We start from the raw sequence: 24071 nt of genomic DNA, 5'->3' as shown, positions 1-24071 counted from the left end.
GTAGAAGGTTTCTGCATGTTCTGTAAATTTGTCTTATCACATAAATGCACACAATGGTTTTAAAACATTTTTTAGCAGAAGCTATTGGTGAAAGTGTGCTGCAGCTATCTATTACTCTGATCTCAGTGGTAGGAAAACCACAAATAGGGCCATAAATAAAAGACTTAGATTTTTCAATCCAGTATCTTAAATTGTAAAACAAAACTATTTGCATTGGATATGAGTGCAATTACCCACACCTCTTCAGTTTTACTTCAGACTGTAAATAGTTAGATCTCTTTGGACAAAGGAATCTCTGCTGCCAGATATAATACCTATTGGCAGAATATGCAGGACTCCAACATATTCTCTAACAATGAACCCAAACATGAGGCAAAAGACATTATAGGATACATTTTATATGATTCTATGTTAATGGGGGTTGCAAGGTAGGGTTGTGCGAAGCTTTGATCCCTGATTTGATTTGGTGGAGATTTGGCCTGATTCGGTGGCCAAATTTCCAAATCCAAATTGAATCAGGAGACCCTTTAATCTCTCTGAATCGAACTGGAACCCTCCAAATAAATTCAGAGAGATTCGGAAAGATTCGACTATTTGGATATAGACACAGCTGTGGCGGCAAGGAACCCCCATAGGCTCCCAAAGGGGAGAAGGCAGTCCCTAGGGGCCCCAAACCCCATAAACAACCCCCCCACAGAGGAAACTTACCTCCCGCTGGGCAGCCAGAGCAGGAGCAGGAACTGCGGCTGCAGCTGCGTGAGCTGGCATTATGCCGGGTGTTTAATCAGCTTTTCCCCGGGCGGGGAACAGCTGGACCAATCACGGTGGCTGTTCCTGTCACCACGGGAAGACTTAAAAACCCCGCCGGAACCCCGGGGGGTAGGGGAGCTGGAGAGGGAGCGTACTGGCGTGCAGCATGTCAGATGCACTGAGGCTCCTGCATGAGAGAGGAGCAGTGCAGCCGGTGCAGCACCGGCAGGCAGAGCAGGAGAGGCGTCTGAGTCCCCTGTGGCAAGCAGAGCAGGGGAGGCATTTGAGCCCCCTGCAGGAGGCTGGGGAAAAGGAGGCAGCTCCACATCCCTCTCCCCAGGAGTCTATTTCTTTTGAAGAAAAAAATGGAAAATAAGAGAGAGAGAGAGAGAGACAGAGAAGAGGCATAGGAACAAAGTGCCCTACTCAATGGCACAGCAGTAGGTGCTGCATTATGCCTATATAGCTGGCCAGCCTCGAGGGAGGAAAGGTTACTCATCGAGGCAGGAGGGGTGGCCAGTCAAATACCAACCAAGCCAGCTCAGATGTAGGATTCCCCTTGAGGCAAGATGTGGTCGAACCAGCAAGACCGAACCACCATTGTGCTGATGCCCATCTGGTTGGTGAGTGGACAGATCCCCTCCAAATTCAAGTTAACTCAGTCCCCCAGTATCCCAAGATTCTCTACACCTCCCCTGCAAACCCTCCTCTCACAGGGTGGGCAGGCTAGCATTGGCTCAATCTCTCTGACCTAGTTTAGCAGGGAGGAGTGCTCTACAGCCCCCAAGCTTCTGGCCTGGGCCACTGCAGGCATGTAACTGCATTTCCAGAATAAAAAAATTAATTTCTATTCACTTGCTTATGGGTGCTTAGACTAACCTGTGAAGATTGAATAGATTCAGCCTCAGGCTTTTTGACTCTCTGTACTTAGCCTTATAGACCTGCTGTTTTTTACAGGGACCCTTTTTTCATTTGCTATATCTGGCATTTATGCCACTTGCATCATTGTGGTATCTTGTTACAGAAGTATATGTTTTTGTGCATTAAATTACTTTAATTTGTAAGTTTTATTTCAGTTACTTTAATTAGATTGCTGTATTATACATATTTGCAGGTAGGGTGGGTACAGTTGGCATCCAGGATAGGGGAAAATCCAAAGATCAGGTCAAAATCTGAGCCAAGTGTTGGGAACAGCCAAAAGCTGAGCCAAGGGTTATGTTTCTTACAAGATGTTAATGGAAGACTTCAAGTACAAAAGATAAATTAGTGATCAGGATGCTGCTTTGTGTGTGGATACTACATGTGTGTCCCTCTGACTCCCCATGTTTAAGGACCAGCAAAGACATGTTGTTAAGCACAGTGTGTTGGGTAAATATTAAAGAGGCAGTATGTATTCCTTAAAAATGTGTGGCCCAAGTGAGGGGCTAAAATCCATAAATCATGATCCATTTAATTAAAATATCGGGACCAGGAGATCCAAGCTATTGGAGCAACAGAGCTGGAACAAAAATAGGTACAGGGAGGATCCAAACAAAAACTGGAAGCTAGACAAATGTTTAGAACCAGGACTAGAGATATGCAGAGTCAGGCAGCTATGTCAGGAGTGATGAATATTGTACAGTCATTTGGGTTGTTATCAAGTATGTGGATACAGCCAAGCAGGCAAGCCTGCTAAACAGAAGGTGGCTAGCTAAGACAAGGATGGAATAAAACGAGACAACTTTATATAGAGGCGGGCACAATTCTATTGATTAGAAACATACCCATACTAAGCTGTACAAAGATTACTAAGAAACAGTATACCTGATTGGGCGTTTATATGCTTATTTAGGAAACGCACTTAAAGATGCATTTAATTTTATGGATGTAGTTAAGTTCAATTGGACTTCAGAAAATGCTTTAATTTAACGTGCTTATGTGTATTCGTAAAGCAGGGCAGTAGCTTGTAAAATCTTTGGGCAGGGCTTCTGTGTCTGTTAATATCAGGCAGGGTGATGATGTTATGAAAATACTAACATTAAAGTGCTGGAGTGTTCACTTGTTGCCAAGTACTTTATTCTCTCTATGTTGGTTGCTAAAATAGAGAATTACACACATCTTGCAGACAGTGACTGCATATTTTTTAAACTGGGCATAATATAGATCAGTGGTCTCCAAAGTGGGGTGTGCACACCCCAGGGGGTGCGCAAGATGATCCCAGGGGGTGCGGGAAGAAAATATTAGAACTTGTATTTTTATTTATTTTTAATCTAAAAAAATAAGAAAGAAATTAAGCTTTACTAATATTTAATATACAGATTGACACTGGCGCCCTCATTCAGTCCGTATGTTGGACGGTCATGTGTCACGTATGGTACGTGAGGTATCCTGAGGGAAGAAGCGTTTGTTCACTTTCAGCGTATTGCAACGTATTGCAGTTTACATGTGCCTGGTTAAGCGGCTTTACAGATTATATTATCTAGTTTTAACTAAACTAACCCTCACAAAATGGACAAGTGGCTTAAAAAAATTCCTGCAAAGAAACCGCAGATTGAAGATAATACCAATAATGCGAGCACAAGCGAACAACAAGAAAATGGCAGAGCTGACACTTCTACTCCTAGTATGAGCTCTTCGTTAGCCACATTACGAGGTAAAAACAATGACGATTTAATTTCTATTTTTTGTGTATGTTTTATAATGTACATAATACATGTACAGTAGTACATGTATATAATTTATAAATAAATAAATATACATATATTAGGGGTGCATGCTCAAAAATTTTTTACTGATGGGGTGCGCTATCAAAAAAGTTTGGAGACCACTGATATAGATTTTTGAAGAAATGAGTGCTTATTTAGCAATCACCTAAGATGTTTGGCTGTTCCATTCGTTATGTCTGTTTTTGTTAATTTGGTGGGGAGGAGAGATAGGGAGAGGGACAGTGGGAGGGAAGAAGGGGAAGGTGATTATTTCACTCTTTTTTTCCCACATTTTCTGTGTTCTGTTCTAATGCTGCCCTATCTTTGTCTTCTTTCCTTATTGCTTTTCTGTGCAAGAGAATATTCAACAGCTGGTGAATGACATCATGACATGCTGCACCAATCTCAACATTAGGAAGAGGCCTTATAAATTTGATCACTTTGTAGTTAATCTGAGAATTTCCGTTCTCCTCCAACTGACATTAACAAAGGGATCAAACAATTTAACATAAGATTAATAGCTCTAGTAAGTGCTTCACAAAGCACAAAATAAAATCCAATGGATCTGCTTGAATTTTCTAAGTTAGATTATTATCTGTTTTCCTTTTCTTAGGAAAAAGCAGATTTAAAATAAGCCTGAAACAAATTCCTGAGAAGACTACCTGACCAACCTTTAGAAAACTTCAGAAGTAGTTATGAGACAGACACTTTCATTAAAAGAACCAAAAAAAAAAAAAAGTCATCACTGAGTGTCAAATTTTCAAAACGATCCATAAAAATCATGCCATTTGGTATGTATATGTTTGTGCGCAGGTTTTCACACATTCAAAGCTTGGAATCAAGCAGCCAGACTTTTTTTGTGTGAATATCAGTCCCTTACTCATTTACACAACCTACACATATACATCCATGTTTCTGAATCCAGAAATAATAGGCACAAAAACATACATGCAAAAACTAGTTACTCAGATTCAGGAGCAGGTACAGAAGCTACACTTATTGTGCAGTAGGCATCCAGAAAGCACTCTACAACCATAATTGAACAGAAAGTCAGGGCACATAGTGTGCTGTAAAAATGGCAGATCCTGCTGTAAGATAACCCTGGATGGATGTGGTATCAGACTTCAGTACTGTAGGTTACAGTGCTATAACAAACATCTATACCAGATCCCATCATGACTCCTGGTAGGTAATATTCTGCCAGCATCCCATGGAGCACAGCAGCACCCCACTCAGCCCCACCCCCTCCCAGGGTTGAGCTGTAGCCTTGGCCAGAGATTGTGTGGCCTACCCAAGTGCCAGGTCAACCCCAACCACAACCTGTCACTGATATCAGTCAGCAAAGTCCCTGTTTCCAACCTCCCCCCATCCCTTGTTCCCTCCAGCCACCTATGAGCCAGTGTCTAGTATTATCACTCAGTGTGAGGATTCCATCTACTGTATTTTTAAAGATTTCAACTTTCGATTAAATGCTGTGCCGATTACTGGACACTGCATTCACGCAGGGGGCTGCCAAAGATGTTCATTTGGTAAAGTGTTGTTTTGAAGCATCCGTATCCAGATCTCAGTCTGTTCAGCTTGACCCACTTCTCTGTCAAGGTCATGCCCAATAGGGGACTTGTTTGGTATTGGTATAAAACTCGGTAGTGTCATGGTAAAGTTTCATTTGACTGCTGACACCACAGGAGTTAAGGAACTGTATAGATCAAAGTTATGAGCAGGCGCCATAGAAAACAAACCTAGTGTGTGCCCCCTAGGTGACCTCAGAAGCTGTCAATCAGCTCTGACCTATTTTCCACTCCTGCGCAGGCTCAGTTGCTACATAGACCTTATTGCAGAGCATGCCCAGTGTACAACTGGAATGAAGTAATCTCTCTAGAAATTTCTGATAGCTAAGCAGCCTGATTGGCTATGGGGCTGCTATAAAAGTTCTGGGAGCCCCTCAGTTGGGGGAGAGAGAAAGAGACCAGACCCAGCGTGGGTACAGAGACTGCTCTCAGCAGAGACTGTCTCACATGTGGGAAAAGACCTAGAGAACTGGGAACAGAGGCTCCTTGTGAGAAACTGTTCTCCAGTAAGGTCCTGTGGCCTATTGGTCTCTCCCATTGCGATTTCTCCAATTCGTTCTGTGTTTACCATATTGATCTTTTGGCTTCTAATTGAACTGATCCCGGCTACGACCATGACTCCGATTTGTTCTTATCTGATTAATGGACTGTCAAATCTACTTCGTCTTCACGGCTTCTGACCTCGGCTTTCGTCTCCCACCATCTGTTTGCTCTTCATTGTACTGGACATCGGCTTCGGCATCACTCCTCACGAGCTCTGGACATCGATCACTCCTTTGGATTGGTGTCACGATATCATCTTTTCGTTCACCGTGTTACAGTTTTCGTTTATTTGTTTTCCCTCTAATGAGCTGTTGACCAGCCCTGGGACTAAGGAGTGGAAAGCCGCACCTAGCTCCAGCTAGAAAGCAAGGGCCCACTCTGGAACCCCGTGGGCCAACAGACCCCCTTTGTTGTTTGTATTTGTTTCAATTACTGTAACTGAAGAAAGCATCTCGGCCTCCACTTCCAAAGCGTGAGTAATAAATCCATCTTGTCTTAAACCCATACGCCTCCGTGCCGCTCAGAATTCCACCGCCACTAATCCCGCCTGTTCGTAGTCCAATTGCCACCCCGGCCCACCATGACACTGGGGCCTGGTTCATCCCCCTGGGACAGGTAGGAATAAATTTCCGACTGGAATACTCTGAATGATCATTTCAGTTCTATTCACCCCACCTATCTAAACTTAGCGCAACACACAAGGCCCCAGTACCCAGCTTACCAAGCTCCCCACAGGCCCAGAAACCTGGCAGCAGGGGAGCAGTTAGGATACGTCTTCTTATGTCACTTGGTCTAATGTCTGAGACAGCTGGGAATAAATCTGTGTGTGTGTAAGTTGTGCAGCTTATGAGTCTGTGCACTGTTAAGTACAATGGTGATCTTTTTAGTGAGACAACTTCTGGGCCGTACAGGAGGACAATAATCTACTGGGGTGTATACCATTGCAATTGTAGTCGTTATGTGCACTTTCAAGTTGGCACACCCTGTTGTGCTGGCAAAACCTCTTAAGGCAGTTACCCATGCAGAGACTTTACTGCTGACCTTCTGAATGTAAAGGTTATAAGTGAGGAAATGATCTAATGTGACTACTTGGTGAGTTGGGGAAGGCCATGGTTGCATACTCTGATTTTCAGCTTGCACTTGGCTCAATGATTGCTCATGTGAAAGACTGATGATACTGATTTATTGATGCTCCTCACTGACCTCATGCCTCTCTAATAACCCTACCCAACTCCTGTGCCACTGTTCTGGAATAAGGGTATGGTGCTAGGCTTAGTTCCTCCCTGCTGTTGCTGGGGGCTCATTAAGAAGGCAAGGGGGACAGTGCTCAGGCAGCTTGAATTATAGGCAGAAGTGCCTGTGATGCAGGGCCACAGGAGCCCATGGAGGAGGCCCATAGTGTATTGCCAGGATGTTGGCACTTGAAGCCCTCTGGCCCTACTCATCTGGGGAGGGCTTGTTATGCACCCATGGTGCTAAAGGATTGCTAAAGCATAATCAGCTGAGAGTTTTATATGGAATATGCCTCACACAGTTCAACTTAACTAAAATCTAATTTTTATTAATACATTCAATGTTATCTTGATAACTTCTATATATAGAGACAGAGTGTCACAGTAAAATTTATGGTTGTATGCTGACAACACAGAAGAACTGGAACTGACAGGCGCATGTCAGTTCTATGAGTGGAAAATTCCAGGGCTCACCCAGCACGTGCCACCTGGGTGACCTCGGGACCTGTCCGTCATAACTGACCTACTTTCCTCACAGACGCATGCTCAGTAACAGCAGGAGCATGAGGTCATTGCTCCAGAAATTTCTTGAAGGAAAGCAGCCTGATTGACTACGGGACTGCTATAAAAGGCTTGTGAGACCCCTCCAAGCCGGGGGAGAGACCCGCTCGACTGACAGAGGCTGAGACGTCAGGGACTGTCTAGTCAGGAGAGATTACACCTGGAAGCAGAGGCTGCGACAGCAGGGACTGCTCTCCAGGAGGGCTTACCAGCCTACTGGTCTCCTCCCTTCTATATACATGGCTGTTAGATTTCTTTGATTTGATCTCATGGTTACCGGACGGATTGGACTTTTGATTCTGACTACGATTCTGCTCGACCCATGGTTTCATCTCGGCATCCCGGCTTCTGACCTCGGCATTGACCACCACCACCTCTCTTCGTTGTCCATCTTGGACTGGCGTCATGACGTTATTGACGAGTTACAGTTTTGTTCCCGTTGACTGTTATCCACGTATAAGCTGTTGACCAGCCCTGTTCGTTCTCATTTTCCATTTGTTGTAACTGTAACTGAAGAAAGCAGCTCTGCCTACGCAACTAAGCGTAAGTGAATAAATCTCATACATTTTTGAAACCATACGCGGGTCCCGTACCACTCAGACTCATCGCTGCGAATCCTGCCTGTTCGTTCCAATACCACCCTCGGCCCACCGTGACCTTGGGGCCCCTGTTCCCTGACATGGTGTCACGAACAGGATCAACGGGAGGCGAAAGTGACTCTGAGTTGATTCAGAGCTGCCCATGGTGCAGCGGGGTCCGTTCGACCAATGATTCAGACGACCTATGGAACCACGTCGCGTTCCACCAGGCCGCAAACCAGGCCGCAGCTGTGATCCATGGTTTCCTGTCCATCAGTGGGACAAGCGAGAAGGAGAGGGCCGTCCAGCTCAGTCCAGGAGCCCTGGGCTGTGTACTAAGTGACTCCCAGGCCGTTTACCACCCAAGGGAGGAGAACGGGACTACATCCCGGGCCCGAGTAAAATCTCTGGCTGCGGCAAACCTCAGCCTGGCTCAGGAGTTTGCTCGGTGCATAAAGTATATGAAGGACAGAGGAGAGGAGACCCCTCCAGATCGGTTCCAGTGTCCGAGCCTCACGGCCGGATCAAGGGGGCACGAGCTCCTAACGCAGCTCCGCGAGAGCCTGGAACGAGACGGCAGAAAGGCCAAATGGACCGGCCTTAAGTGGAAGAAAGGCCGCATAATAAACGTATTGTTCCGCGAGTACGTGTCATTACTGCGGGAATTCTCGGATCAGGGGATGCAGCTTGAGACTGCTGCTAGAGCTGCAGCCAATAATTTGGCCAAGTGGCCATTACAAGAGGGCGCCGGCAGATCCGAGAGCGCGCCAACACCCGTGCCGACGTCACTGCCTGCTCCGCCCACTAAGAACCCTCCTCCCGCTGCAACATCACCTGTCGCTCCACCCGTCTGGAGCCCACCTCCCGCAACAGCGCCACCTATTGCGAATACGCCACCACCCCTGTACGTTGGCCAGCACCACGTGGAGGACGTATGGGAGAACAGGAACCTGGAAAGCGAAACCACGACGATGAATGCAACCAAAAGCAACAGTATGCAAACCACTGTAACCAACACGATGACGAAGGCATTAATGTCAATCAGTGAAACCATAAGCGAAAGGAATGATATGAATGTAACCATAAGCGAGCTTGAGCAACTGCAACCAAACGATTTAGTAACTGCATATCTGATTGCAGTTCAGAGACTAGTCACCGACCCTCAAGGGGGAATGCAAATAACAGTAACCACACGATTGAGAACCCGCTCTGAGATGAGCGAGCTAAAGAAGGATACTGCCATCTGTAGTGATGAAACACCTATCGCATGGGTAGGTCGACTGGTAGCAGAAGCCAGTAATGAGATGGTGAATCAAGATGAGGCGCTGCAACAAATTCAAAGCTCCGCCTGGAGCAGGTCCAAGGTTGTTGACCCAGTTCCAGTATTGGCAAATTACTACTGGCCAATACCAGTGCCAGCACTAGCAGTAAAAGCTTTACAGCGTCAGGTCCATGCCTGGCACGAAGGATCAGCAGGTCGTGCCAGTGCAACATCATTGGTTTATGGCATTATTGGGGCATCCTACGCGCTGTGGAATCCCGCGAACCAGGCCCTGAACTTAACACCTGTTCAGGTGCAGGGAGTGTGGCCCCACAGATTTGCTGTATCACCTGGGGATGTGCCATGCCTTGCCGAGGCGATAGAAGCAGCTACAGAAATTTACGGTGGAAACCAGAGTATCACCGCTTGTTTGCTACTGAGTTCATCCATCAACAGCCCTGTTATCCACACATTGGGCCAGTTGGACCAGTTGCAGGGAGCGATGAAGGTAAAACAGCAGAAAAGTACGTACCCCGTCTTTGACGGAGAACATGGAACCGCTCAAGCTTACCCAATCGATACCCGTTACCAGACACCATCGAACAAAACATGCGAACGGCAACTGATACGCAACTTTCCTGGAACGAACCGTAACCAACCACGTTATTCACCGCCTCAAGTAAGACGCCGACCTGCTCAATCAAAGTATTCGCCACCGCAAAGACCCGCAATAGAACAAGTGATATTTAGCTTCTTACATGTGAAGTCAGGTCTATCTAAAGAGGAGCTACGATCACTGAGCAACGAAGGTCAACGAGCCCTAGCAAAAGCCCTAGGCTTCAATGAATACAAGCCGAAGCCAAAAAACGAGTGACCGCCGTCAGCATGAGTCCAGCGACCAGCGGCTGTAACGATTCTAGAGAACAAAACAACAAACGGAAAACGGACCTGGAACTAAAACAACCTGAACTGAAACGAAATGACCCAAAACAAAGCGAGTTAACGATAAGCGAACTGAAACAAAACCCGAAACAAAGCGAATGTAAACGTAACGAACCGGTACAAAGCAACTTGAAACGAAGGACTGTAACTTTTCTGACTAAAGAAGTGCAGGAGGGAGTTGAAGAAAACTGTTGTAGACCAGAAACTCAGAATGGTAAGGTGAAGGTAGTTGTGGCAGCGAATCACACAAAGTTTTTTAATGACGATCCAAGACCGTATGCCTCAACTGAGATACAGGATCCTGATGATCCACTTAACGTTACGATAGCAAAGTTTTTGTTGGACACTGGAGCACAGGTAAATGTGATAAAACCATCAGTCCCACACCAACGGACTAACAAGCTTATGATGGTTCAAGGTTTGAACGCAGTAACCGTGACAAACCATGTCAAGTTCCTTGTTAAGGGTCACGGTAGATGGTTGGATGCACTGTTAGGGGGCATTAACCTCTTTGGGGTGCCAGGCATTCGAGCACTGCAATTAAAATACAAGGTACTTGAAGCGCTACCAGTTACCACCATATTGGAAAGCAAATGGCACAGACCGACCCTTCGAGTAAATTCCACCTGGAGGTACACCCCCATACCCACCAAGCCGGACCTCCACGATCAGCTTGACCCTCTGCTTGAAGGATTAGTACAGAAACACTCTATTACACCTGTACATGCGAGCAACCGACTGTCTCCGGGATGGGGAATCCCCAAACCGGGGAAGCCACACGAAGTTCGTCTCGTGGTGGACTACAGAAAGGTTAACAAGAGGTGCACGATACTCACTCAAGCAACACCTTGCACACTCCTCCGAAGTTTGCACGAAATGGCTCAATATCAAGCCACCAAATGGGTTGGAACGACACTGGACTTAAAGGATATGTTTTTTTCCATTCCCATAAACAATTCTGAAGGCATCCTAGATATGTGTGTAAGAGGAAAGATTTATAGATGGAATGTGTGCCCGCAAGGTTATTGTAATGCTCCAGCCTTGGCTACAAGTGTCATCAACGATAGCCTCCACCGATTCTATGCTGCTAATCAGGACAGCCGATTAGTCCGAATGTGGAGTTACATTGATGACATCGCTATCATGGGAAGAGATAAGTGATTAGTGCACCGTATCACGAATGATCTAATATGGCATCTTAACACCGACGGTTGGGTTGTGAATAAAAGCAAGTCTCAGTTAAACCCAACGAACTGTATAAGTTTCTTGGGTACCATCTTTGATGGAACTACACGCCAAGGAGTGGCTCATGATGCCATCGATCTTAACATCTGGGAAAGTAAGACACCATTGAGGAAGGCCGACTTTCAGTCGTTGTTGGGCAAGCTAAATTGGTTTCGGCACTACATCACGCCGACGCATTTACCGATATTAGCCCGCATCCAACAGCAGATCCAGGAGAAGACACGGCAGAGAACTCCCTGGACTCCAAAAGATGCCAACGCTCTACGTGAGTTAGTTACGACATAAAGGAAACAACTCTCCACGCTATCGATCTAAGTACGCCACTAACCGTCATGATCGGATTTACAGAAGAGCATCTTTTCACCACCGTTAAGAATGTCAAAGGAAATCTTGTTTTCGTCGCGCACCACACTATACAGGCAGCGCAACATCGATACGGCGCAGTTGGGAAAAATCTCTTAGCTGCCCAACTTGCCGAACCATTGGCAACTGGAAAAGGCAAGTTCGAAGCAGTGGGGGCAACCCTCCTACCCTGATTGTTACACGATCGGCAGGACCCATGCTTCCAGGGCGAACCATCTACCTGGAGTGCCTTGGTGCTCAATCACCTGTACCAATGGCAACACTGGAAGCATGCGGACCTACCACCAGCAACGACCACTGATGAACAACGGAACATCGTACTATATGGCACAACACAACCAGTGTGGATGGCATCGGATGGCTCCACCCGTAACAACGGGAAGTATGGCTTTTACTGCCACCCTTGCTCTGAACACAAAATCCACCCTGGCTGTGAATCTGCACAAAGGAACGAATTGTTGGGGTTTCGGGAAGTCGTGTGACACTGCTTACACCATCATGATGGGACCCTTTCCGTTCCCATCATTGCTATTGACTCCCAATATATTTATAAGATCGTAACCAGCACAGCCTCCCCAACAGAACACCTCGAGTTGTGGGACGAAAACTACACATTCCTATCTCACTTCTCCATACCGCCGTTAGTGAAGCACACACGTTCACATCGGGTCGATACCAATCCAGTCCACCAGCAAATCGACCAACTTTTACAAGATCCCACCCGGGCCAATGTGCATGTCACAAAAGCCATCGACGAGCTTGTTTGCGTTGACCCATACCTCAATTGGCTACATGAGAACTGGGGCCATCCAGGTCCCCGGGCCTGTCACCAAAAATGGTGCCAGGCCTCCGACAGCAACCCAATATATGGTTCTCATAGAGACTGGAAACGAGTCGCACAGGCTTGTGAAGCCTGTGCCATGGAAAAGGTTCATCCAACAGGAAATACAAAGGGCGCCCTGGACAAAGACACCTTCATACCAGGAAAAACATGGCAGGTGGATCTCCTCGGTCCCTTGCCAGGGGCGTCGGTCCCTCATAAAGGACTGATCGTTGTGGACCTAGGCACACGTCAGCTGACTGTCGTGCCCCTCTGGAAAACACACGCCACTGCAGTCATCACGGCTCTTATGAGTGTTTTTGCAGTATGGAAGGTGCTGACCACCATCCAGTCGGACGGGGGACCGCCATTTACATCCACTGCAATCGACAAATTTGCCACACTCCATAATATCGAGTGGCATCACCATCTACCCTATCACCCCCAATCAAATGGGGTCGTCGAACAGGCTGTAGGTCTGTATAAAGAAGCCTTATGTGTTAACGGTCACGGAACATATAAAAACTGGACTAAATTAAATCATCAAGTCGTAACCAATCTGAATTCAGAGAAACGGCTGTGGATAGAAAGTGATTTAAAACCAACGGAACCATGGAAGAGAAAATTCAAAACCGCGGAACTTGTATGGATCTCTCTTCCAGACCCTAAGCATCGCCATCCAAAAGTTTTGAAAGGCGTGATCAGATCAGCAGAGAAATTCCCCAATACGTATCTGGCCGAGTTGGAAGAGATCCAACGAGCTATCCTTGTACATCATAACTGGTTGGCCAGACGAGCTGTCACGGACTCGGTGAAATGACCCACCTGTGTTCCCAGCAAGGGGGCATGTTACGGTCCCGCCTCTGTAGTATGCTGGAAACACAGAAAGAATAGGCTCGTAGAGTAGTTTGTAAATAATTTGTACCTTGGAATTCATTCTGTCCTGTTTGTTTTATTGTTTCAGGTTTACCGAATTAATCGTGGCCAATTCCAAGTCACTGAGGGGCGTCACCTCACGTTCAACTCGAGGGAACCCAACGCCCGGACCGGCTCAATGCCCAGAAGTAGCGGACAAGCCAGGACACTATGGCAGCGGGACCTAAGGACTCAAAAGTGACTTTTGTTCTCTATTGTATATATTGTATATATCTTAGGGAAACGTCCGAGTTTGATTACTCATCAAACACGGTGTTACAGTTGTTATCATTATGGGCAAATGCAACCGGAGATGACGGAACCGGTGACAGGTTAACTGCATGACTCAGAGTCCCTATGTCCGTGGAGGACTTATTCCTCACTCCGTACCCCATACCATTTAATATTTTGGACTGGTTCACCAAGGTCTTACAGAATCAGGAGACCTCCATAAATGTCTCCATACCCCTAGGAAGCGGAGGTTGCGTTTCGATTCACTACACCTGGTCCCGTAATCTCACCCTTACGGACCTTTCCAGCTATCTCCGTCGTGAAGGGTGTATCACAAACGGGAAACCGTACTCTTGCTCCGCCATTCCATGGGGGATGCATCCCAGGGGCATCGAGTGGTCACGACTTGATGTGTCGTTGAGATGGGACCCTCGTTTGGTCAGTCCGCCCTGGCATATCGATTTGGAACCCCATGGAATGAGGGTTACACTGATGGTGACCCTGTCACCTCTGATAGAAGCCATTCCTATCATTAAATGGGACGAACCATTGGCTATTAATCTAACCAAATTGGGTCCTCACGGGAACGACTCATGGTATGGGTTTTATCCAGCGAGCCATGTTACTAAGCGCTGCCTGCCACAGTGTGAGGTCACCAGTTAAGCAACGTGGGCCGCCGGAACGCTCCAGACATGCCTTTCCTTTCCCAGGCCCATGTTCTGATTTAACAACACCAGCGCCATTAGGTTTGGCCTGGGCATGTTTGGATGGGTGGCTATATACCACCCTGCCTGCCACCCTGACGAACGTACAATGTTTCCTAAGCTCGATCCTATTTTGCCCACCGTTGAAGGCTTCCACAGTTCACCCACTGAATCCCATCGTCACACATTGCAACACTCGATCTACCACCCTGGTGTGGAGTTCCCTTACACGTGGGGAGAAAATGGCACAAGGGCTCAGTTGGGCCTTCGAAGGGCTGTTCCTCTGGGGCCTCGCGATAGGGAAAGCCCGAATAGCCCTTGCCAAACTGGCTGAGCAGGTAGAACTCTTAGCCAATAATACGGCGACTGGTTTTCAACTGATTGACCAGCAACTTCAAGCCACGTCCCGTATGACACTTCAAAACCGGTTGGCCTTAGACACACTGCTGATACAGCAAGGGGGACTATGTCAGTACCTAAACCTCTCAAGGGATATGTGCTGCATGGCAATACCCAACATTTCTGTCCCTTTGCAAAATCAAGTAATTAAGATCAGAAAGATTGCAGAAGACGTAAATGCTGTCTGTCTCGAGTTTTCAAATGGTTTGGATGGAACGCGTCATTGTGGCTACTAAATTTGTTGACCCCATTGTTATCTTTCTTATTCGTTCTGCTTATCGTTGTGTGTATGGTCACCTGCATCTTTAACATTTTAAAATGGAAGGTATTGAAGTTATCGGTTTATGTTTACTCAACTATTCCAACATACGAAACCTTCCAAAATGAAAATGAAGCCGAGGAGGACGAAGTTTAATTCGGATGTCAAAAACTTCTGTGTTGACAGTAAGGGGGCATGTCACAGTAAAATTTATTGTTGTATGCTGACAACACAGAAGAACTGGAACTGACAGGCGCATGTCAGTTCTATGAGTGGAAAATTCCAGGGCTCACCCAGCACGTGCCACCTGGGTGACCTCAGGACCTGTCCGTCATAACTGACCTACTTTCCTCACAGACGCATGCTCAGTAACAGCAGGAGCATGAGGTCATTGCTCCAGAAATTTCTTGAAGGAAAGCAGCCTGATTGGCTACGGGACTGCTATAAAAGGCTTGTGAGACCCCTCCAAGCCGGGGGAGAGACCCGCTCGACTGACTAACAGAGGCTGAGACGTCAGGGACTGTCTAGTCAGGAGAGATTACACCTGGAAGCAGAGGCTGCGACAGCAGGGACTGCTCTCCAGGAGGGCTTACCAGCCTACTGGTCTCCTCCCTTCTATATACACGGCTGTTAGATTTCTTTGATTTGATCTCATGGTTACCGGACGGATTGGACTTTTGATTCTGACTATGATTCTGCTCGACCCACGGTTTCATCTCGGCATCCCAGCTTCTGACCTCAGCATTGACCACCACCACCTCTCTTCGTTGTCCATCTTGGACTGGCATCACGACGTTATTGACGAGTTACAGTTTTGTTCCCGTTGACTGTTATCCACGTATGAGCTGTTGACCAGCCCTGGAACTAGCGAGTGGGCAGCTGCCCCTATCCTTCGGGGTAGAACGCAAGGGCTCGCTCGTGAACCCCGTGGGCCAACAGACCCCTCTGTTGTTCATTCTCGTTTTCCATTTGTTTTAACTGTAACTGAAGAAAGCAGCTCTGCCTACGCAACTAAGCGTAAGTGAATAAATCTCATACATTTTTGAAACCATACGCGTGTCCCGTACCACTCAGACTCATCGCTGCGAATCCCGCCTGTTCGTTCCAATACCACCCTTGGCCCACCGTGACCTTGGGGCCCCTGTTCCCCGACAGACAGAAAAACATTTAATCCAAAGGTATCACCCAATCTCAGATGTTACTCTACTTCACAGAAAAGGTAGCCAATCAATTCCTGAAAATAAAGGATGGTTGTCTGGGGGTAATGGCTGTTTTTCAGTCCAGATGTTGTTAGGCGACAACACACACGCAACTCCTTGTTGCCCCCTTTTATGTTTTTTCTTTAACTTTACTCCTCTGATGACTCTTCATTTCCAGGTACCATTGATTGGTATCCCTGTGATCATTATGCTGTTCATGTTTCTATCCTGTCAGCATATTCTTTTCTTCCAAGAAACCCATCACATGCACACATCTTAATTTGGTCTTTTACCAATGTCTTAATTTAGGCATGACCCAGACTCCTAATTTGGTCTGTCCATCAAAACTAGAAATTCCAAGGGCTCTGCAGTTCGGCAGTGTCCAGGTGGTCTCCTCTTATAACCTTTCATTAACGTATCCAAACATATCTCCCTCTGATTCAGTTGGTTAATGGCAAGTTCAGTTAATTTGAGCTAGTAACTGGGCTTACATTTCACATGCATATGTTGATAACACTGATAAGCTCCTTTTAAAGCAAACTAAAAGTTAGCTGATAGCGCAGATACAAAATACAAAAGAAAAGTTCAAATAATAATAAAGCTATACAAAACTTAAGCAATAGTTAAATAAGGCTGAATATAAGAAACATTCAAATAGTAATATAATTCAGCACTCAACTCACCATTCAGATGCAACTAAAGCTAAATGTGACAAGCTACCCTAACAGGCTCCCAGTCCATGCAGATGAGGAACTACTCAGTCAGAACTTCATAGATCCAGACAGCCTGCCAGAGTCTGGGGCTGGGGCCACCAATATTGGCAAGGGTAGGAGGGGGAGTACAGGCATCCAGGACACATGAATACACAGACATGAACACACATGCATAGAACCCAGGCATCTGGAACACACACAAACACACTTGGCAAGCACAGGGTGTGCTGGGTGGGCATACATGGGATGACTGGCTGGTGACCATGACAAGCTACTGCTGCATCAGAACCAGGTGAGCATCCATGATGTCCCTGTTAGCCAATAACTCCTATTCACTTCTTCTGGAAGTCTTCAGCAGCCCAGGGAGCCTAGGGGCAGGCTGGTAGTCATATGAGAGCCCCCCTACCTGCTGCGCTCAAGTTATGCAGACAAGCTCTGAGCCCCCCCACTGCTCCTCCCACAAGGGCTAATGTTTTTTGTTTCCTCCCAATCTAAACAGGGGCACTTAGAGTCAAGTTTTAAAGTTAGGATGCTTCTGCTGAGGGCTTTTTGAACTCCTGTACATAGCCAGGAACTGCTAATCTGATCCTGCATATTATAGAGAAGCACGTGTATTTTTCCTCTTTTTTCTGCTTATATCACCTATTCTTTTCTTGCAACTTCGTCCTTCTGTAACTGGTAATAGAATGCAGATCAAAGCTGATTGCTTCTAAGTGCTTTAAAAATATTTTAAATACAAATTATTTTCTTTCCAAGCCTTGATCTTTGTTCTCAAGTCCCTAAATATGCCAAGAAAGGCTGGCCATTTTTTGTCATTTGTTTTCATCCAAATACATTAGTAATATTATTTTTCTATCAATTAATTATGACTCATCTTCTTTTAACTGAACAGATAGGCAATTTTTCCTGTAATTTTCTTAGCTCATTATTTGTGAACTAAGGGACTTGACAACTTGCTATCACGGTTAGACAGTACTGGACACTTTTAAAATGATCTGTCCTTGAAATTACTCATTTGTGCATATTTTAATTTCAAGGATGAAAAGAATGATAGAAAGGGAGGTAATAAAATAATAAACTTATTTATGCTGTTTAAAAGTGAATGACAGCAGCCCCAATATATAGAAGTCTAAATAAGCACACGTTTTGGTCCAGCAAAGAAAAACTTGGTTTGGAAATGCTGAAATATACTCAGTCAGACTGAATAAGACAAACTTTGGAAGCAGTCCTATTTTTTTGTACTATATAGAGATTATGAAACGCCATCTGCCACTTCCTGAGCAAGACTCTTGGTTGGACAGAACACAGTAAGCAGTTACAACTTTATCTATGCACCTTGGCTTAGCTGGCTACTCTGTGTGTGTGTCTGCAGTGCCGCATACTGCATATTCAGTTGTTTTCTGCACTGCAAGGGAGCAGTGCAGGAGTTTTTTTAACCCCTGGATATTCAGGGGTCAAAAAAAACACACAAAAAGAAAAGCAGAGCGGTTCCTGGCCACCCAGAGCCATACAGGGATCGGCAGGACTGCCACAGTTGCAGCCCTAGGATGCCCCAGAACCCCAGGTAAGGCTGCTGGGACCAGTCTAGTGCTGGCCCCCGCCTCCCCTACCCCACCCAGGCTTACCTGCCACATGCAAGAGGGCATGTAGCACAGGTACTACAACTAGTGGTGGCATAAGGACAACTAGCAGTGGCATAAGGTGTGCAAGGTGTGCCACCGCTAGTTGTCCCTGGGGAACCAAATGTCCATGCTCATGTGGATATGGCCTGCATCCCACAGATGCCTGGACTGTGGTGTGCATGTGTGTACCACTTTCTCCCCTCAAGAAAATAATCTTTCTTCCACTTTCTGTGTAGGATTTTTTTTTTTTTTTTTGCCTTCCTCTGTAGCAGAGTCTGGTCCAGCTTCCTATGATGAAAGTGCTTCCTGGTTGTGGTGTGCATAAAGGGCTGAAGTTAATGTTCCTGTGGACATCTTTGGGAAGATGCTGATTGTGTGGTTGGTTGTGGGGCAGGGACTTGATAATAACTCTGGGGATCCCTTCTAGCCCTGTTTCTTCTTATCAGTACCAGCAAATTGTCCAATTTCATTAAAGATAATGGGGCAGAAAATTTGAGCACCGTAACCTTGTATTAGCTTCAGTAAACCTATCATGATGCACAATGGAGAAAAATATCCTTTTGTGTTTGTGAATTATAATGCTTGAAGTGGGAAGCAAATAATAAAAATATGTGTTTTCTCTACTGCAGCAATGAAATTGGTGGACCCAGGTGGACAAAGCCATTAATAGCTCCTGAGGATTGTCAAGCCTCATCACAAGATATTTTAGATGGTGGTAGATAAGCTTGAATGGTGTATTTCTCAAGATGAATTGAGAAAAAAGGCAATGGATGCAGGTGTTGCCGTGGACGTAGTCTTTCTAGACTTCAGTAAGGCCTCTGACACCGTCTCCCACCCCATCCTCATTAAAAAACTAGGTGACTGTGGCGTTGATGCCTACACAGTCAGATGGATTGCAGATTGGCTCAAGGGTTGTACTCAGAGGGTTGTGGTGGACGGGTCATATTCGACCTGGGGGGAAGTGGGCAGTGGAGTCCCCCAGGGCTCGGTCCTGGGGCCTGCGCTGTTCAATTTCATCATCAGCGATTTGGACGACGGGGTGAAATGCAACCTGTTTAAATTCGCTGATGATACCAAAATTTGGAGCGAGGTGAGCACGCTAGTAGGGAGGGAGAGACTGCAACAAGACCTGGATAGGTTACAGGAATGGGCTGACATAAACAGGAAGTGTTTCAATACTGACAAGTGCAGGGTGCTGCACTTAGGCAGTAGAAACCAGCAGCACACATATAGAATGGGAAACTCCCTTCTTGAGAGCACGGAGGCAGAAAGGGATCTTGGAGTCATTATTGACTCCAAGATGAACATGGCCCGACAATGTGAGGTCACGGTTGGCAGGGCTAACCGGACCTTGTCGTGCATCCACAGGTGCATCTCGAGTACAGCCAGGAAGGTGATCCTCCCCCTCTGTGCGATGCTGGTCAGGCCACAGCTTGAGTACTGCATTCAGTTCTGTGCGCCCCATTTCAGGACGGATGTGGACAACATTGAGAGGGTCCAGAGGAGGGCCACCCGCATGATCTGGGGACTACAGGGCAGACCCTACGTTGAAAGACTGCAGGACCTAAACCTGTTCAGCCTTCACAAGAGAAGGCTGAGGGGGGACCTGGTGACTGTCTATAAACTCACTAGGGGGGACCAGAAGGGTTTAGGGGAGACACTGTTTCCCCTAGCGCCCCCTGACATGACAAGGAACAATGGACACAAATTATTAGAGAGTAGATTTAGATTAGACATCTGCAAGAACTACTTCACAGTTAGGGTGGCTAGGAGCTGGAACCAACTTCCTAGGGAAGTGGTGCTGGCTCCTACCCTGGGGATCTTTAAGAAGAGGCTTGATGACTACCTGGCTGGACTCATTTGTGTCCAGTCTTTTCTCCCGCCCAGGCGGGGGTTCAGACTTGAAGATCTACAAGGTGCCTTCTGACCCTACTTCTATGATTCTATGTTTCTATGAATTAGTCAGCAACTACATAGTAGTAATCATGGTTTGCACATTTTCAAATTGGCAATGGCCAGTGCCTAAGGAAACTCCTATAATGGCGCATAGCTTCTGTAGTAAGTCCTACACAAATGTCAAGGGAAGTCCCCTTTGGCATTCTGAAGTTGTTCAGCCACTTCTGGTCATACCCGGCTGTCGGGGAACAGCGGCCCCAAGGTCACAGTGGGCCGAGGGTTTCAGTACGGAACAGGCGGGATTAGCGGCGAGGAGTCTGAGCGGTACGGGACACGTGTGGTTTCAAATCAGATTAGATTTATTGACTTATGCTTTGGAGCGTAGGTTGAGACGCTTGCTTCAGTTACAGTCACAACGAATTGAATGAACGACAAAGGAGACTGTTGGCCCACGGGGTTCCCGAGTGAGCCCTTGCTTTCTACCCCGAAGGATAGGTGCGGCTGCCCACTCGATAGTCCCAGGACTTGTCAACAGCTTATTGATTGGGATGACAAACAACGACAACTGTAACACGGTGTGACGCCAGTCCAAGGTGGACAAACGGATGATTGGTGCTGAGGTCAATGAAGAGTGATGCTGAGGTCAGTGCTGGGTATGGTAAAACGAAGCCGTAGTCAAAGTGAGTTGGGTTGATCAGAATCGTGGTCAGGATCGGTGCCAAAATCAGTCTGGTAGCCAGGAGATCAATACGAAAACGAAGGGGAATCGAATAGCCAATTTGCAACGAGGAGGAGACTGGTGGGCCTGAAGCCCTCCAGAAGACCAGTCCCTGCAGCCGCAGCCTCTGCTCTCTGGATCTATCTCTCCCTGTCTCACAGTCCCTGCCAAGGCAGCCTCTGCTTACAGGTTGAGCACAGTCTCCCCTCACACAACCACCCCCACACTGACAGAGAGAACCACACTGATAGCCAGAACCCAAAGGTGGGAGCTCATAAACCCTTTATAGCAACCAAGTGGCCAATTAGGTTGCTCTGAAGAATTTTCTAGTTCTATGAAGTCATGCTCTTAGCTAAACTGAGCATGCCTCTGTTCGGATTCTGTATATGACTGAGCATGGCATGGTGGAAAAGTAGGTCATGCTTGATTGACAAGCTAACAGGTCACCCAGGGGGCACATGCTGGGCATGCTGTGGAATTTTCCATAGGCCTTGCCTGCTTGTCTCCGCATGATCAAACTTAACTCTTGTGTTGCCAGCATACATTCAAAATTTGGTCCGGACACCGGCATACAACACAGGTCATAGGATACAGAAAAAAGAATCATAGGGAGTTTCAGAGTTTGATTTCCAGATGTGGAATACAGTATTCCAGGTACCTTTTCCTATGACACACAGGCATTATACCCATGCTTAGGAGAAACTCTCCTTTGCACAGAAACTGTGACTTGTGGAGCAAAAGGTAGCTATTCACTAAGATGTATTTGTTCAAGCTAGTTCAACTGAAACTTTTGTACTAATGCATTTAACTTTGAAATAAATACCTCCACACAGACTGGTTCTTGGAATGCTGTTAACTATTCAGTCCCTCAAATCTTCCTACCTTTTCTAAAATTTACTGCTGCATTTCCTCAACCTTTAATTTCCCATCCCCTCAAGAAAATAATCTCTGAATTTTTCATTGTACAAAAAGGGTTCTGGTGTTGTTTTCCAGATTCCATTGCTTTCTTACAATAGAGGATGATTCTCATTGCTGCAGCATCCTGACTCATGTCAACAGCTCCAATCAAAAAGACTTCTGGGTGAAGATCTTTTTCTAGAGTCCCATTAAACTGGGTTTTTTTTTATATATCCCTTACCCTTCCCTTCAGCCTGCATCCACTTGGCTTGTTAGAGAAAGGCTGGTAGTGTTAGAATGCGTAAGTGAGAGAATTGAGAGTATTTCTTGCCTTTTCTATTGCTCTTTAATACTAAGCATGAGCAATCAGAAAGACAAGAGGTTTTTTGATCTGGAAATATGTTAGCATAAAGGAAATATTTTATGAAATATATGTTTTAGAGAGAAAGAAAATGTATAATGGTATATATGAGACATCACGTATGTCATAAAATATGTTTATAATACTTTACGCAATATCATGTTTTAGATACACAAACACATGTATGCCTCATTTAGCAGGACATCTTTGATCTAGTCTTGAGAGATGAGACATTACTTCAAACAAAATGCAAACAAAAACGATAAAAGGAAAATGAGTAGACATCTGTGATTTCACTGTGACCTTGATTACAAACAGAAGCCATTTTAAGGGATTCATTTCCAGAATTTCTAAAGGCATATTTTAATTTGTTTTATGAGGGACTTCTAGACAATTTAGAGAGAAATAAGAGCAGAACAAAAGCTTATACTATATTATATTAGTGAGTTTAATCTCACAGACTTTCAAAGACCGTACTGATGAATGCAGGCCAAACTTCTTACATCTTTTTTTCCCCATAGTAACTATACTATGCAGCTTTGGGGACATACCTATAAGCATTGTGTCTGACAGCAGTATTTCAAAGAGTGACACCCAAGTGACAGGTTGGCTGATTGGCTGAGTCTCGATAGCATAGACTGGGCAATTTAAATTCTTACCAATCTTTTCAGGATTCCTCTGAGATACCTGTAACCATGATAATTCAGGGCCATGAACAAGTTACTAGAAAAAGTTGCCTGAAGAAGTTGCCACTAAATACAGTTGCTCATTTCTTTGTCCTTTCTGGAAAAGGTACTGGGGAAAGATGAAGGAGGGAATCTTTACCTTGATCTTTGCTAACATACTACTCAGGCATTAACATGACTGAACCCTTTAAATCGTATCATAGTCTGTCTTTTTCTCATAGAAAAATATGGTTGGAAGGATCCTCAGAAGGCTATCTAGTCCATACCCTGCTCACAGTAGGACCATCCCCAAATATATCATTCCAGCCAGGGCTTTGTCTAGCCAGGCCTTAAAAACCTCCAGGGATGGAGATTCCACCATCTCTCCAGGTAACCAGTGCTTCACCTGTGTTTTTCCTAATATACAATCTAAACCTCCTTTGCTGCAACTTGAGACCATTGATTCTTGTTCTGTCATTTGTTACCACTGAGAACACTCCAATTCCACCCTCTTTGGAACCACGCTTCAGGTAGTTAAAGGCTGTTATCTCATACAATTTAAAAAATATATTTGTGAATTTTTACAGTTATTGTGATGCTCCTTTAAATTATGACTTGAGGTGTGAGGAGGATCCTGTGCTTTCATAGATTTCATAGGCATTAGGGATGGAAGGGACCCTGTGAGATCAGTGGGTCCAGCTCCCTGCCCAAGGGGCAGGAAGTCAGCTAGGGTCAAAGGATCCCAGCAAGATAAGCATCCAAATGTTGGGGGCTTGTCTATGAATTCCACAGGCACAGTCAGTATAATCCAAGTGCCATAGGATTGGCACCCGAGGGCTGCCATGCTGCCCCCTGGTGGCCACCCTGATTCTGCCAGGCTCTTGCTTCTGCCTCGCAGGGTCTCACCCCGCTTTCTTGCTGCCATGCTTTATTGTTGAAAGTAAT

The sequence above is a fragment of the Gavialis gangeticus genome, unplaced genomic scaffold (genome assembly GCF_001723915.1).
Source record: "Gavialis gangeticus isolate Ggan-Ray unplaced genomic scaffold, GavGan_comp1, whole genome shotgun sequence".
In the NCBI taxonomy this organism is placed as follows: domain Eukaryota; kingdom Metazoa; phylum Chordata; order Crocodylia; family Gavialidae; genus Gavialis; species Gavialis gangeticus.
Note: the sequence above shows the minus strand (reverse complement) of the source record.